The sequence below is a fragment of the Ixodes scapularis genome, unplaced genomic scaffold (assembly GCF_016920785.2).
Source record: "Ixodes scapularis isolate PalLabHiFi unplaced genomic scaffold, ASM1692078v2 PGA_scaffold9__187_contigs__length_104089568, whole genome shotgun sequence".
In the NCBI taxonomy this organism is placed as follows: Eukaryota; Metazoa; Arthropoda; class Arachnida; order Ixodida; family Ixodidae; genus Ixodes; species Ixodes scapularis.
Window position 1 is genome coordinate 52,669,339 of NW_024609884.1, and position 14,173 is coordinate 52,683,511.

Consider the following 14,173-nt stretch of genomic DNA (forward strand, 5'->3'; position numbering starts at 1 on the left):
CTAATTGAAATCAAATGTTCGATATTGAACCCGAACCAGAGGGGAACCGTAATCTCAGGTTCATAACGACAGCCGTTAGAGTATATGTATATGCTGCAAGGAAAAGCCTTAAGCCGAGTGTCAGAGTTTAGATACCTTGATCTTACAATAGCCTCAAACCTAAGTTGGACACCGCACGTTAGCAATATAATCGGAAAAGCTAATAAAAGATTAGGGTACATCAGGCACACTCTTAAACTCGCTTCCTCAGAAACAAAACTCACAGCATACAAGATGCTAATAAGGCCTTTATTAGAATACGCATCTGAAGTCTGGGACCCGCATGTAAAATATCTTATATCAAATCTGGAGCAAGTTCAACGGCGTGCGTTACGTTTTGTTTTTTCTAGCTACAGACGGCCTGGACTCTGTGTCACCTCTTCATAAAAGGGCAAATCTCCCCCTCCTTCAAGTGTGGAGGAAGCAGAAGCGGCTTAACCTTTTTTATAACATAATGAATAACTTGGTTTTAGTAAATAAGCAACAGTATATTAATGAGAGCATGTCGCGTATAACCCGCAGCAAGCATGCTCGGTATGTGGAAGAGCGGAAGTTTTCTAAGGACTGTTTTAGGTATTCGTTCTTCTTACAAACAGCGAGAGAATGGAACAAGCTACCCGCACATGTCGTTACCGCTGAAACTCGAGAAGAGTTTAGTTTCCTTATTTCAGAGATTTCTGAAAGCAGTACCTAGAGTTGTCATTTCATCATTGTGTTAAATTCGTGTTATTAATCTGTGCATTTTGAGCGTGTGTATTTTTTTTGTGTTGTGAAAAATCCACTCCTATCTTGGTCCTGTGTAGGACCGATAGTATTTCAAATAAATAAATAAATAAACTGTTCGGCGTAATAAAACGTGAGCCACGTCTTAATACTGGTTGCGGTACAAAGTAAATTAAGTATTCGCGACTGTCGCGCCAGCGGCTCAGTTTTCACTAACAAACGGTAGCAACGATATGAAGACCGCTCAATAAGAATGGAACAAATAAATATATTTCACGCCTATGTGCGGCACGAAGCACGTATTTTCTTTTCTTGCTGCTTAGTAATATTCCTGAAGAAGAAAAAAAACATCAAAATAAGAAAAAAATTGACGGCTGTCGGCGAGTTTGTTCCGCGGTGGCAAAATCTGAAGGCACCAAGAGGCGAAGCCGCGACGAGCGCGACATTGCGGCGCCGGTCGGGAGGTTTCTTGAAGAAAATTTTTCTGTGTGTGCGATTTCTAGAAACAGCGAGTCCCCGTTGTCTCTTATGTTTTTTTTTTTTTTTTTTTTTTCTTAAATCGTTTTAGGGGCAAAGCTCTCTAGGGTCTAGCCTTGTCCGGCGTCTGTGCTCACATCGATTGCACTGCCTCCGGGTTCGAACTCAGGACCGCTTGCTCACGAGGCAGACGTCTTAAAGGGATACTACAACGAAATTTCGGCGCTCATTTTTTGGTCTATATGTGTTCAAAAGAGCAGTATCACATGGAACATACCAATATCTTGTTAAAAAAGTCTCGAAAAGGAATTTTAAAACGAATTAAACGATTAGCAAAGAGCACCTGGTGGATGTCGCTAACGCCTCGTTTGTAATGCTCGTCTAGGAACCTTGACAGCTAGTGACGGAGGTTGTCTCGTCTCCGGCCACGACGAGAGAAGGGGGGAAGGAAGAACTCCCCTCTTCCCGAGAATCCCTTTTGTGTGTCGCAGAAGTCGCTATTGTCCCCCTAAAAGATTATAGAAGATTAACCCGTCACTCAAAATTCGTACAAAAGCAGCCGCTTCGGTGGCTGGAACGACTAGGCCATCCTCTCGACGTCAGCCTCGCCGTAGCTTTGCTCGCCTTGAGACGACCTACGTCACGATTCCGTTGGATGTCACGTGCTCTAAGCTGGGCCTTCTCCGAGCGCTTGCCAGAGTGGGCCGTTTATAACGAAAAATACAGCCACCAGGATCAAAATACAAACGTGCGATTGTCATTTACGGATATTGTGGATCATATTCAACCTATTTTTGAACACGACGGGAATATTTCAAATTTCGTTGAAGTATCCCTTTAACCATTACGCTACACTCCAACGTTGTATTGAACCGTGGTTAAAAGCGCTAAAAAAAACGTACACAAGATAGATGACAAACACGGGCGCTACTCACAACTGTGTTGGGAAACAAAGATGAAAGTACATATATATATATATATATATATATCTGATATACTTATCGTCACCCATGCTACAAATGCGCGAGATACAAGAGCATAAACCCGTTTACCATATATTTATCGAAAAAACGAATCTCAGCATTATAACTTGTCTTCTCGTGTACGTCTTTTTAGCGCTTTTAACCATGGTTCGACACAGTCAACACCAACTAGCCCAACAAGTTCTTTTACTCCAACGTTGCATGTAGGCGCTCAACGTCTATAGAGGAGAGGGCGCTGCGGTCAAATGCGTATATAATCGCGTTAAGCTTTGCATGCATTAGCTCAACGTTTATAGACGAGAGGGCGCTGCAATCAAATGCTCAAATGCGTATATAACCACGATCCATACCACACATTCTCTTTCTGACATGGACTGTTGACTTATGCGGTGGAGATGCGTTCCGGATCCAAGCTGATCCGCTAGAAGAACCACTGGCTCTGCATTTCATCGACCATAAAGCAGTAATAATGAAGTCTAAACGCAACCCGGAACTCGGCACTACCTATGAGCAATAAAAAAAAATATCAGCACTACCTATGAGCACTAAAATCAGTATCATCAGCACCACCAGAGCTTCGCCCCGATCAACATCATTCACCACGTGTAGATGCGTTCATTTTTTTCTGCCGGACTTCGCTGTATTTCTCTTCAACTCAGTCGTTCGAGTAAGTCGTTCGGGCGTGTAGAGTGGCTAGTATGCCATTTCGATCTGGATGAGCATCATACCAGCGTGCGTGCGGTCATGTTATTAGTCCCGCGAGACGCCCGTTAAAGACCTCAGGCTAGCAGTCGTACTGCCCTTGCTAAATTTCTTATCTACTTTGGGTAACAATGTCGCCATACTCTGGCAGAAAAAAACTCTTGCTGTCTAAACAACTAACGAGTAATTTATTTATGTCGGTAGTTTGCGAGTACGGTGCGTGCTACCGTCACGATGCACTGCAGAGTGCTGGCTAATTTACTTTCCATGTGAGTACTGTAGTTTGGTACTGTTTCCAAGCGCCTGTATAACCACGTAATTTTATAGAACGGTGTTTGCGTTAAAAATTCAAGTTCACAAAACAAAATTAAGCATATATTTTATTTGCTGTCCTCGTTTCCGCAGCACGGCATCTGATGACCTAATTTTTTAAGAGATGACGCCGTGTTGTACTCAACTTTTCTTTTCAACGAGTGAGAGCTGTTGACTTTTTTAATGCGACAGCATTAGAACGCTCGTTTTGGCAAAAACCCGGCGGTGTCTTTCGTTTGTCAGCGCCGAGCGCAGGACTTTCGTCAAAGCACGCGCACAACTGGCGCGGAGCCAGAGAGGAGGAGGCGCCGCGCATAGCTGCGGCAAGGTGGAAATGCGAGCGTGCTCAGTTGCCGCTCTGCCGTCGCCGGTTGTTCTTCGCTCTGGGTTTCCGTAGGAGCGATGCGTGGGTTGTGATAGCTGTGTGCAGTTAAAACGATGGCTGTGGTTCCCTCTACGAGTGATATGGATGCGGTTCCTTCCAGGAGTGGTATGGATGTGGTTCTTTCCACTAGTGATATGGATGACCGTATCCAAGGGCGTCGACGTACAACTGACAGGCAGAGTATAAAAAAGGGGTGAAACAATTTACAGGAACATCCATTGGTAGATTCTTAGGGAATTCGTTAGCATGAGCCTTGGGAAACGCCACACTAACCCCGTAACGAGGCCAAAAAGAGGCGGCAAAAAATAGAGGAAGCAAAAGATAAAGTGAAAGAGAAAAGCGTAAAGGCCCGTTCTCACTCTTGCAACCGAGTTAGACCGAGTGAGACCAGACCTGTTTTTAAGCCTCTTGCGACTTCTTAGGACCAGCTCCGCTGCATCGCATCCGGTCCTAAGAAGTCGCAAAAGGCTTAAAAACCGGTCTGGTCTCTCTCGGTCGAAGTCGGTCGCAAGAGTGTGAACGGGCCTTTAGCGTTTCCCAAAAAGAGAAATGTGTGGCGTTTCCGAGGGTCATGCTAACGCGTTCCCTAAGAATCCACCAATGGATCTTCCTGTATTTTCTTATTTAAGAACTGGTTTGAACTGATTTGCGCTTGATGGAAAAGTTACCGAATCGTTATTTCAAATGCATCACTGAACCAGAACCGAACAGGAATAAAATGCAAAGCCAAAGCTACTGAACCCGAACCGAACTAAAATAATGACCGATTCGACTCCCTTCTTTTAATACCGCCGATCTTCTAATGTGTGCGTGGAACACAAATAAAGAATTGGATTGAGTATGTTAAGAAATCGCAAGAATCGTACAGCAAACGTAATAGATTACGTTTTAAGGCAGGTTCCATATATGGTGCCACAGTCCCTTGTGCTGGTGGCGTATACAGATTGCACTTTGTCAGTGGTTTTTTGTTCTTGTCGTAGTGCATGGAGATTTGAAGCGGGTATGCACAGGCTAACGCAGCCAGCGGCGTTCATGAAAACCTCGGTGGAGGCCGCCAAGAGTCAAGGTGACGTCACGACGACGTCAAATATGTTAATAACCCACTTCGGCCATTAGGACGGGTACAGCCGTTAACATCCATGTTACCCTGGGGAACTCTTTCTGCTCTCAAGCTTAGGGTTCTTGTGTACACCGCCTCAAAACATGGCGCTACGATCGACACTGTCTCCGGGCCGCCGCCGTCTGTGGCAACCGTGGCAACGGCTCAACTGGCGCAACGGTCGCCGACGTCCGATGAGCGTGATCACCTGCTCGGAGTGTTCTGCGGAAAACGTGGTGTTCGCTCGGTGCGCGTTAATTTGACTTCAAAAGTTCTGGTGCTCTCGGAAGAGGATGCCTTGGCGCTACATGCGCTGCGAAATAATGCGGGTACTCCAGCAAGTCGAAAGTCTTGTCGTTCTTTTACAAAGTTGCCTCAGAGCGTCAATAAAGGGAAAAACAACGTTTCGAAAAGCGTCCTGTGAAGTCAACGCAGTCAAACTATGATCGGCCGCTCGCAGAAGCGTAGCCATCTTCAGGTACAGCCAAAAGCGGCGTTCAGAAACCGTGTCTCTGATGCGGAAGAGAGCCCAGCGCTGTCTGAAGTGTGCAGGACATGCCACAAGAAGGGCCATTATACGTCGGTCTGCAGAACTCGACGTGTCGACTTCGTTGAAGTATCTGGAGCCAGCAGTGAGCCGAGATTCTTGGGGGCTGTCACGTCCTCCGAAAATCCAGCCTAGGAGACTACAATCCTTGTTCAAGGTCAGCCAGTGTAGTTCAAAATCGACACGGGCGCCGACGAAAAAGTTCTGTCAAAACAGTGTTGCGAAATTGGCACCCCCATTCCATTCCTCTAAAGGCCCGTTCGCACACATGCGTCCGTAGCGACCGCAACGGCCGGAACAACCAAAACGACCGTTGCGAGGGTCTGCAACCGTCAGTTGCCATAGCGACGGGAGGACGCACGCACATGTCGTTCACGACGCAAGTAGTTGGAGCGAGCCCAACTTTACCCGCTGCGTTGGAAACAACCGAAATAACCGCAACGACAGACCAATCACAGGTCGAGGAGAACTGGTCGCGCGCGTTGCATGCCGGTCGTGCCGGGCTCCTATCTGCACGCATGGCGTCGGTGGCGATCGTCGACGTGACGGCGTGTTGAAAGCTCATCGTTCTGCGTAAAAGCGCTATCCTTGACAGTGAATTTTCGTCGTGTGTCGCTATGATAACCCAACACGTATGAGAAGGGAAGATCCACCTCGTGCGGCGATGTCGTGGCGGCACTCTCAATCTCAAGACAGCAGAAACGTCCGTGCCGTCGTGTTTGTTTACTTCGACTACAGTGGTGCTTTCTGAGCATTTGTGTCCTCGAAGATCGCCCGGATTTCTTATCTGGTGCATTTCATGCGTGTGCTCAAGTTCAAGGTATTACTGGCGCGTACCGTATAAAGGATGCGAATTTTCACGCGTTTTCATCACAGGAGAAAAGTGATTAGGGTTAGCAATCCTGAACGCTCGCAACGTCTATACTTCGTCTCACCCTACGATGGACTAAAGGCAGAAGCTACGAAACGCCAGATCCAATCACGAGCCACTTAGACGTTGCGTGGTATTTCGCTTCGATAAACGTATCGGTGCCCGCGTCTCAGATCACTGATGGGAATGGGCGGACAGTGGTTCGGATCGAGCCATGAGAGACTCAACATTTTTACATTGCAAAGAAAGCCACGACGTACTGGCTCCTTGCAGTGTCGAAGCTATAAAAATGACGCAGCGTTTTCGGATTCGGAGCATTATTCGTCCAAACCTAATCAATGCTAAGCGTGTCATAGTTTAGCGTGGAACGTGATTGGACCTGGCGGCCCGTGGATTTGGCCTTTAGTCCATCGTAGGATGAGACGAACTATATCTGATCACAAAATCATATCTCTACTTTGCTATATCGCTGCTAAGATTATATCGTCTTTTATAATCGTAGAAAAGGCGTGTGGCGAGGTTTGTACTTTTGGCAAAATTAGAGTCGTGATCGTCCAAGGCGGCGTACTGCATCTTTTTCTTTTCTTTTTTTCGTCCACTGTACCCTGCAAACCTATCATGAAAAAAAATAAATAAATAAAGCTTTAGGCTATACAAAAGCTGTCTGTCTATCTTCTGTTACAGCATTGAATGGCAGTGCGTCCCCTTTTTGGAAACACCGCCGAAACAGCTGACGGCGGCGTAGAAGCGGTCGCCGTGCTGACGACCCGCTGCGCTTGCTGCAGTGGTTGCAGTTGTGTGTACGCGAGGCGCAGAGCGATCGTTCCGGTCGCTCCGGTTGCAACGGACGCAGTCGTAGATAACGCGCTCGGTGCAGATGTCTGAACCCGCCTTAATTCCTAAACGTGGAAAAAAAATGGCCATTGACACATTGTGTTACTGGATAAATAGCAGCATAAAACTGCCGTTATCAAACATGGAGACGACTGAAAAAGTATGTAAAATATGTTCAAAGCACTCATTCTCCTAAGCTGAAGGGTGGTCGCACAAAGCGCTTCGTGGCACTTGGTGTCACTGCAGGCATCGATCGCGCGATCAAGCCCGAGGGAACATCCATGTTCCCTCGGGACGCGCTTTCTGCGCTCAAGCGTAGGCTTCTTGTTTCCGCCGCCTCCAATACATGGCGTTACAATCGCCGCCTCTACTGCTGCCGGGCCGCCCCTATTTGCCCTATATTTGCCCCTAGAAAGCGCAAGTTGTTCTGTCGCGTCCTAGGCGGCCGGTTCGCCGCCACTCGCTTCGCCCCCCCTTTCCCCCCCCCCCCCCCCCTTTCCCAGTATGCTTGACTGATTTTATTCCTCTCTGATTTCCGTCTCGTCTTCTGGGGCTTTTATTTTATATCGCTTTTTTTTATAAATCACTGCAGAGCAACTTCAAAGAAGCTGCTCCTCAAGTGGATAGAAGGCAAGGAGCACACATTCACTTTTCATGCGTACTTTATTATTCACACCGATCTCGTACATAAAATAGAAGATAAATACAGATAATAAAATGTATGGAACAATAGAACGGATAGCACGAGAAACACGCAAGAGCGCACTTAAAGAAATGTACAGTTATAAAAGATATCACACCACCACAGTTTTGATCAGCAGAAACTTGAGTGTTTTCTAGAGACAAAAAAAAAAAAGAATATATATATATATATATATATATATATATATATATATATATATATATATATATATATATATATATATATATATATATATATATATATATATATATATATATACAGTGTGTTTCAGAATACGCAGGCCAAATCGCTCCTGCGAAAACTACTCATCGCAACGAAAAAAAAGGCTTGTGGCGTTTTGGTCCTCTGCCAGGGGCCCATTTAGGAAAATTATTAAAGTCCGGGATAATTAAGTTGTTAACTATTTTTGCGTAATTAACTTTTTTAATATTGTGTTTAAGGGCATGGTTTAAATTAGATTATTGCTCACCATCATCAAAAAACACTAAATCAGCAAATTGCAGAACGATATATATATATATATATATATATATATATATATATATATATATATATATATATATATATATATATATATATATATATATATATATATTGTACTCAGCTGATAGATGCCCTGCTTCACGGTTTCTTTGCTTTCCTATCAGCTGCAGACCTTTTAAAATGAGGTTTTTGCAGATCTCTTTTTTATATAGGCCGCGGTAATACCCCAGGGTTCATAGTAGAACATCTGGAGAAACTTCTAGTAGATTGCTGGACAGAGAAGGTTCTCCGACTGTTTTGTCATAAAAGCACAAAGATTCTTCATCACATTGAGAATGCACGCCAAAAACCACTTTTCAAGCTTGCCCACAAGAGTAAGGCACAAAGAAAGCACCAAAAATGCCCGTGTCGTCCTGTGCGTTTAGCACGTGGTACGGTTCGATCTGCTTGCGAATTGCGGGCGCAACGTCGCTTCTACATAAGAAGAAAAAAAAAAAAAAAACGTGGGCGGCAGTTTAAGTGCTGTGTTCACGGGATTTCTTCCGCACGAGACTGAAAACCGCAACCACGATCGCACCACATGAAACGGGCTTGAAACGAAACCGACGAAAAACGAAACTACTTCTCGCTTCGAAACTCCTTTGGGAATATGCTTCTGAAGTGTGTGGAGCGCAGTGACGAATTCCCTTGCAGATTCGCCGTCCTGCAAGCTGTACTCTTTTTTTTTTTTTTTTTTGAAACGAGCACGTTTGATGATGCCGTTCCGCTGCAGTATAAAGTACTTTCCGAAGTGCACCATGTCGACTTCGAACTTAGCTTCCTCCACCGAAAGTTGGAACGTGTTAAAGATGTCCTCGGCCTAGTCTTCCATAATGTACAGTAAAGCATCGATTTGGTGTGGCTCAGGCTTGGCGCAGAGTCCGTCGTTTGGCGACGAAAAGTAGAAGGCTTCTGGTGGCTTTATGACAAAGGACGCCATAGATGGTGTCCTCTTGCCGAACCCCAAGACCTCCGAAACCGAGGTCGCTTACCGACGTCTGGTTCCCGGTTAGGCGTGGCCGTGTTTCGTGCAGAGCGCTCGAGGTCGGCTCATCGCAGACGGCATCCCACTTCTGACATCGTGTTGCATAATTGAACTGCGAGACGGTAGCTTGATACCAGGACGAGTTTTACTGCCGTTCAGCCATGGACCGGAGAACGTTCTTATGCGTGAGATGTGAGTCACGCGCACATAGCAATCAGCACACCAGCCCGGGGTTGCTGATGTTGCCATCTGCAACAGCTTCGGTGTCTTGGGCGCTCAGAGAGAATGCAGGATAGCACAGGTCTCGGCACCGCAGATGCTTCAGAGTACAGCTCGTTTCATCCTTGGAGTAGCGATCGCATGAGCGAATGAAATTGAATTTGCAGACGTATAAGGTACAATGACAATGCCTCCCGTTTACCTGCCTGGAAAACTTCGAACATTAGAGATGTCCTTTCGGACACGTTGAGTTGACACAGTCTCGCCTGCTCTTGTGGATTTCCTCGTCGCCCGACATCGTCCGCGGTAGGTAACGTTATCCCGACGAAAGAAGTCCTTTGGCCTACAGAAGGAGCTCGGCGAATGACGAGGCTGAAATATTTTTATAATAAAAAGGAGAGATCTGGCCCTGTGGCACAGAGAATGATTCGCGCTCCTAAGTGCTTTGGAGGGAAGTAGGCGATCCGGATTCTTTAGAGGGAATATAGAAGGCGTTTCACCAACAACTAAGAATACTTAGCTTATTAAATAAAACAAATTAAATACCATTCAACCTTTTTTTTTTCTTCTTTGGTGGTGTGTGTGTGCGGGGGTTGGGGGGGGGGGGGGGGGTAATCCGTTTGTATAATCGACGCTGGACCTCAACACGGATTAGCTGTGTCGTGCGATTTGTATTAAAATAATCGTAGTGGACGCTACTAGGCGTGAAATGGTGCCCTTGTACACTACTTCAAAACGAAACTAAACGCGCAAGCAGCGACAGTGACTTCGATCTTTCCGCCCTCCACCGGCTCCGCATAGGAAGCCGGTTGCGATAGAGCCGCTCTTTGCCCGTTTCGTCTAGGTTTATAATGGCGCGTCTACACTTGCGGATCCGCGGGCGGATCCGCGCTGGCGGCGGGCGGATTTTGAAGCCGGGTGGCGAAATCCACTCTTCGATGGTGGAAAATCTGGATATGGGTCCCGGATCGATCCAGATTTCTGCAGCTACGGGCGGATCTCGCCACCAGTCTTGGGTAGTATCGCGGTACTTGTATCGCGATACTGTAATTCGTTACTTTTTTTTTTGTGACTTTTAACTGCAACGCGATACATTTTTTTAAGTATCCGTAATGATAACTAAAATTCTTTTTCAAAAATAAAACTAAAGAGTATCTTCAAAGATACAGATACGTTTCGCGAAAAAAATCACCCTATTTTGTGAACAAGAGACGCGACAAAATAAAACAAGAACTCAAAACGTTTTTTCGTCGGAACAAAGTGCCGGCGCAGAGGGGATACGTTTTTCCATTTGTTTCTTCTTTTTTTTTTTCATCACGCAGAAAAGTGCATTTAGCATTTGCTTTATTTCCACCTCTATGTGCGTTGCTCTCTCGACCTGTCTTCACCCTTTCCGGCCTCATCGAACACCCCCGCCTCTCCAGCGAAGCGACACAGCCACCCCGGCGAAACACGCGACTCGTAGACACCTCGAGCGAGAGCCTCTTGTCGTCGGATCCGCAGCAGTCGCGGCGATAGCCTTCTTTGCGAAAACTAGTCCCCGCCAGAAGACACTGTCTGACCGGGGCCACAGTCGATGGCCAGTGTTGCGGAGTTGATTCCAATTCCGGAATCGTTCCTCACTTTTGCGACCCCGAAATGGAATGGGAACGGAATGGCGGCAGCGCTGGGAAATGGAATGGGAATAGAATTAGATGCCTTTTGCTTGGAACAGAGTGGGAGTGGAAAATGCTCAATTTTTTATGGAAGCTGTGTCGATTTTTATTTAGGGCCTGCGGGTTGATGGCGCCATTCGTTAGGGCATGGTAGGTGGCTCTTGAAACAGCATCATTGCACTGGAGGCGTCTGACGGCTTGATTGTCTCACTTGTGTATACGCTCCTTCGAGGATCAAAATGGCGCACCCTCACTGAATAGTTGTAGACGGACAAGGTGTCTTTCCTGTCGCTGCGAGACTCGACAAAGCGGCGGTTGTAATCATGCGTGATTAGCACGTAGTTGCTGCCCAGGGTGTCAAACCGAACCGAAAGCCGGAGCAAAGCCGTTATTTTTAACTGAACCTGAACAAGACTGTAACCGAAATCAAACATTTGATACTGAAACAGAACTGGAACGGAACCGTAATCTCATGTGGCGCGTTTACCGATTCATGGAAAACGGTTCGGCGTATTGAAATGTGAGCCGCGCCTTCTTGCGGCTGGTGGCGCAAAGCCAATTAAATATTCGCGACGGTGGCGTCGGAGACTCAGTTTTGACTAATGGTGAATTCCACTCGTAGATCTGGAGCGCTTTCCAAAATCTGCGAGGGAGGCAAAATTCCGCTCCGTGGGACCCGCTCCGAATCGACGAGGGTAAGATAAACTTCCATTTTTGGAGCGACCTCCCCCACACCCCTCCCCACCCCTTCTCCCTCCGCCGTACAAAATGGCCGCTGCTTGAACTTGACCAGCCCACCAACGCCTCAGCCGGCTGATCTTTCCAACGACCAGTGACGACTGTCACTGCTTAGCTGCAGAAGTAACACGCGACACAGGCCGGGCGAAATTATACGTACCGCGGCGCCCATGTCACAAATAACGAAGACGTCCGCGTTCGGCACCGTCACATACCTTTCGGCCGCCTCGAAGCGGCGGGGCACGGACAGCGATTGCCAGCGTGGAGTTCAGATTTGTAGTACGACTTTAATAAACACAGAGGTAACAAACCATCACTTGCGCGGTCGTTGCCTAACCACTTCTTGCTTTATTTCACGGGAAAACGCCGACGGAATGCAGTGTGAAAAGGTAAAAAATCACTGGCTGCAGAATGAATAGGCCTAACCTTGCGTCTGCCTCCGGCTTTTCTGTCGTTCTTTTTCTCGTTCTTCCTCTCACGATCACAGACGTCAGCGCTTACGATTTGCCACGCTCCACATTCCCGGCTTTTTATCCCTGATCTACGCGAGGTAGAAGCCTTCGAGCCGTCACAATCCAGAGTAAACAACCGACGCACCCGAACAAATCCAACTCCACGACCCGACCGGCCCGCCGATCTCTCCAACCTCGCCGCGCATGCGCACCGCCGATTTAGACGGAAGTCACGTGGGCCGCTCTGTCAGCTTCCGGAGAGATCCGTGAAATCCCGCAGAGCAAGTTCGGCGGAGTTTGGGGCGCTCCGTGGAGCGGGCGCTGCCAGAGATCTACGAGCGGAAGATGACCAACTTGAGCCAGATCTGCGAGCGGAATATGCGCGCTCCAAATGGAGCGCTTTTGGAGCGCTCGAGATCTGCGAGCGGAATTCACCATAAACAAACGGCAGCGACGACATGAAGACAGCTGTATAATAATGCAACAAATAAGTATATTTCACGTCTATGTACAGCCTAGGCCCCACTTCCCACCCTGGCTTCGGGCGTGGTTCATCGGTATCTCCCTCTCCTGTCAGCTGAGAAGGGGAATAAGATAGCTCTTAAGAGAAAGAGGAAGGGAGAGATAACGTCAAAAGAAAGAAGGAAAATAGTTGGACGGTAATTAATCATTATTACTCGAACATGAGGCTGTCTTGAGTGACGAACGGCAGGTCTTACCGTGGTCCGACTGTAAACTGAACTTTGGCTTTGTCGAATATAGTGGCGAATCTCACTGCTATAGTGCGGTGCAACTCAAGAAGGTAGGGCGAGGGTAAGACGGGCCGGAAAGGAGGACGCAGACGGAACGCTGCAGAAGAGAGGGGAAAACCTCCTCCTCTCTTTGGAGTTCCGTCTGCTTCCTCCTCTCCGGCCCGTCTTACCTTCGCCTTCTTGAGTTGCAACGGACTATAGCTCCAAACACTACAAAAAGTATAGGCATGGAGACGGAACGAGGGAAGGTTGAAACCTCGACAGGTCTCTCTAGCCTCCCCCCCTCCCCCAACGACTTTCCCAATATCACTTTTTTTACGCCTGAATACTGCACCGTTCAGCGCATCTTTAGCAAGGATCTGTTTAGTATCCAAAGGGGAAAGTTAAGTGATCGTTGAAAAGCAGTTGCTGCTGCGTTACAAGATCAACTAAATAATTTATTATTTACTCCATCTTGTATCGAAGCAGTAAAACTTTGATTCACTAAAATCGTGCGACGGTAATATTTATATATTTCAAAGAGTGAACTGAAAGTTTTCTGAGAGTTCTAAATAAACATAAATCGTAATTATTGGGTGTTGTCATCAATGTCTTCATAGCTAAATAAAAATAAACAAACAACAAAAGTATCTTGAAAGTATCTAAGCTACGATGACGAAGCTTACGTAACTGCAACTGCAACGCGTTACGTTTATTTTTAAGTAGCTGTACCTGTAACTTAAATACATTTTTGACAAACTATCTGTAACTATAGACCATTCCACTTAGCGCTCTCTGGGCGGCACCATTTTGTTCGACAGCAGCGCCCTCTCCATACATCCGGGAAGTTCAGCGGGTTCGTCAGGGTAAAACGAGAGAGAGGGCACGCGTGCGACTCCGCTAGCAGACGACAAACCGGGAGGTTGCCATCCTCCATCTTTGGGCTGTATCGGCGGGCTGTACGGAACATCGAACTCTCGCTCGTGGCTGCCGTTGTGAAGTGGTTCGCGTTCTTAGAATAGTTATGGCTACTCCAAAATCAGCCTATAGCTCTCTGTTGTCCTATTTCGGGAAATGATCAACTAGCGTATCTTTTTTTCCGTTACTTAAATAGCAGTTTATTCAGCCGGCAGTAGTACCCTTAACTACTGCGTGTATTGCGGCAGGAGGGCACGTTTTTATTTATTATTTCAGAC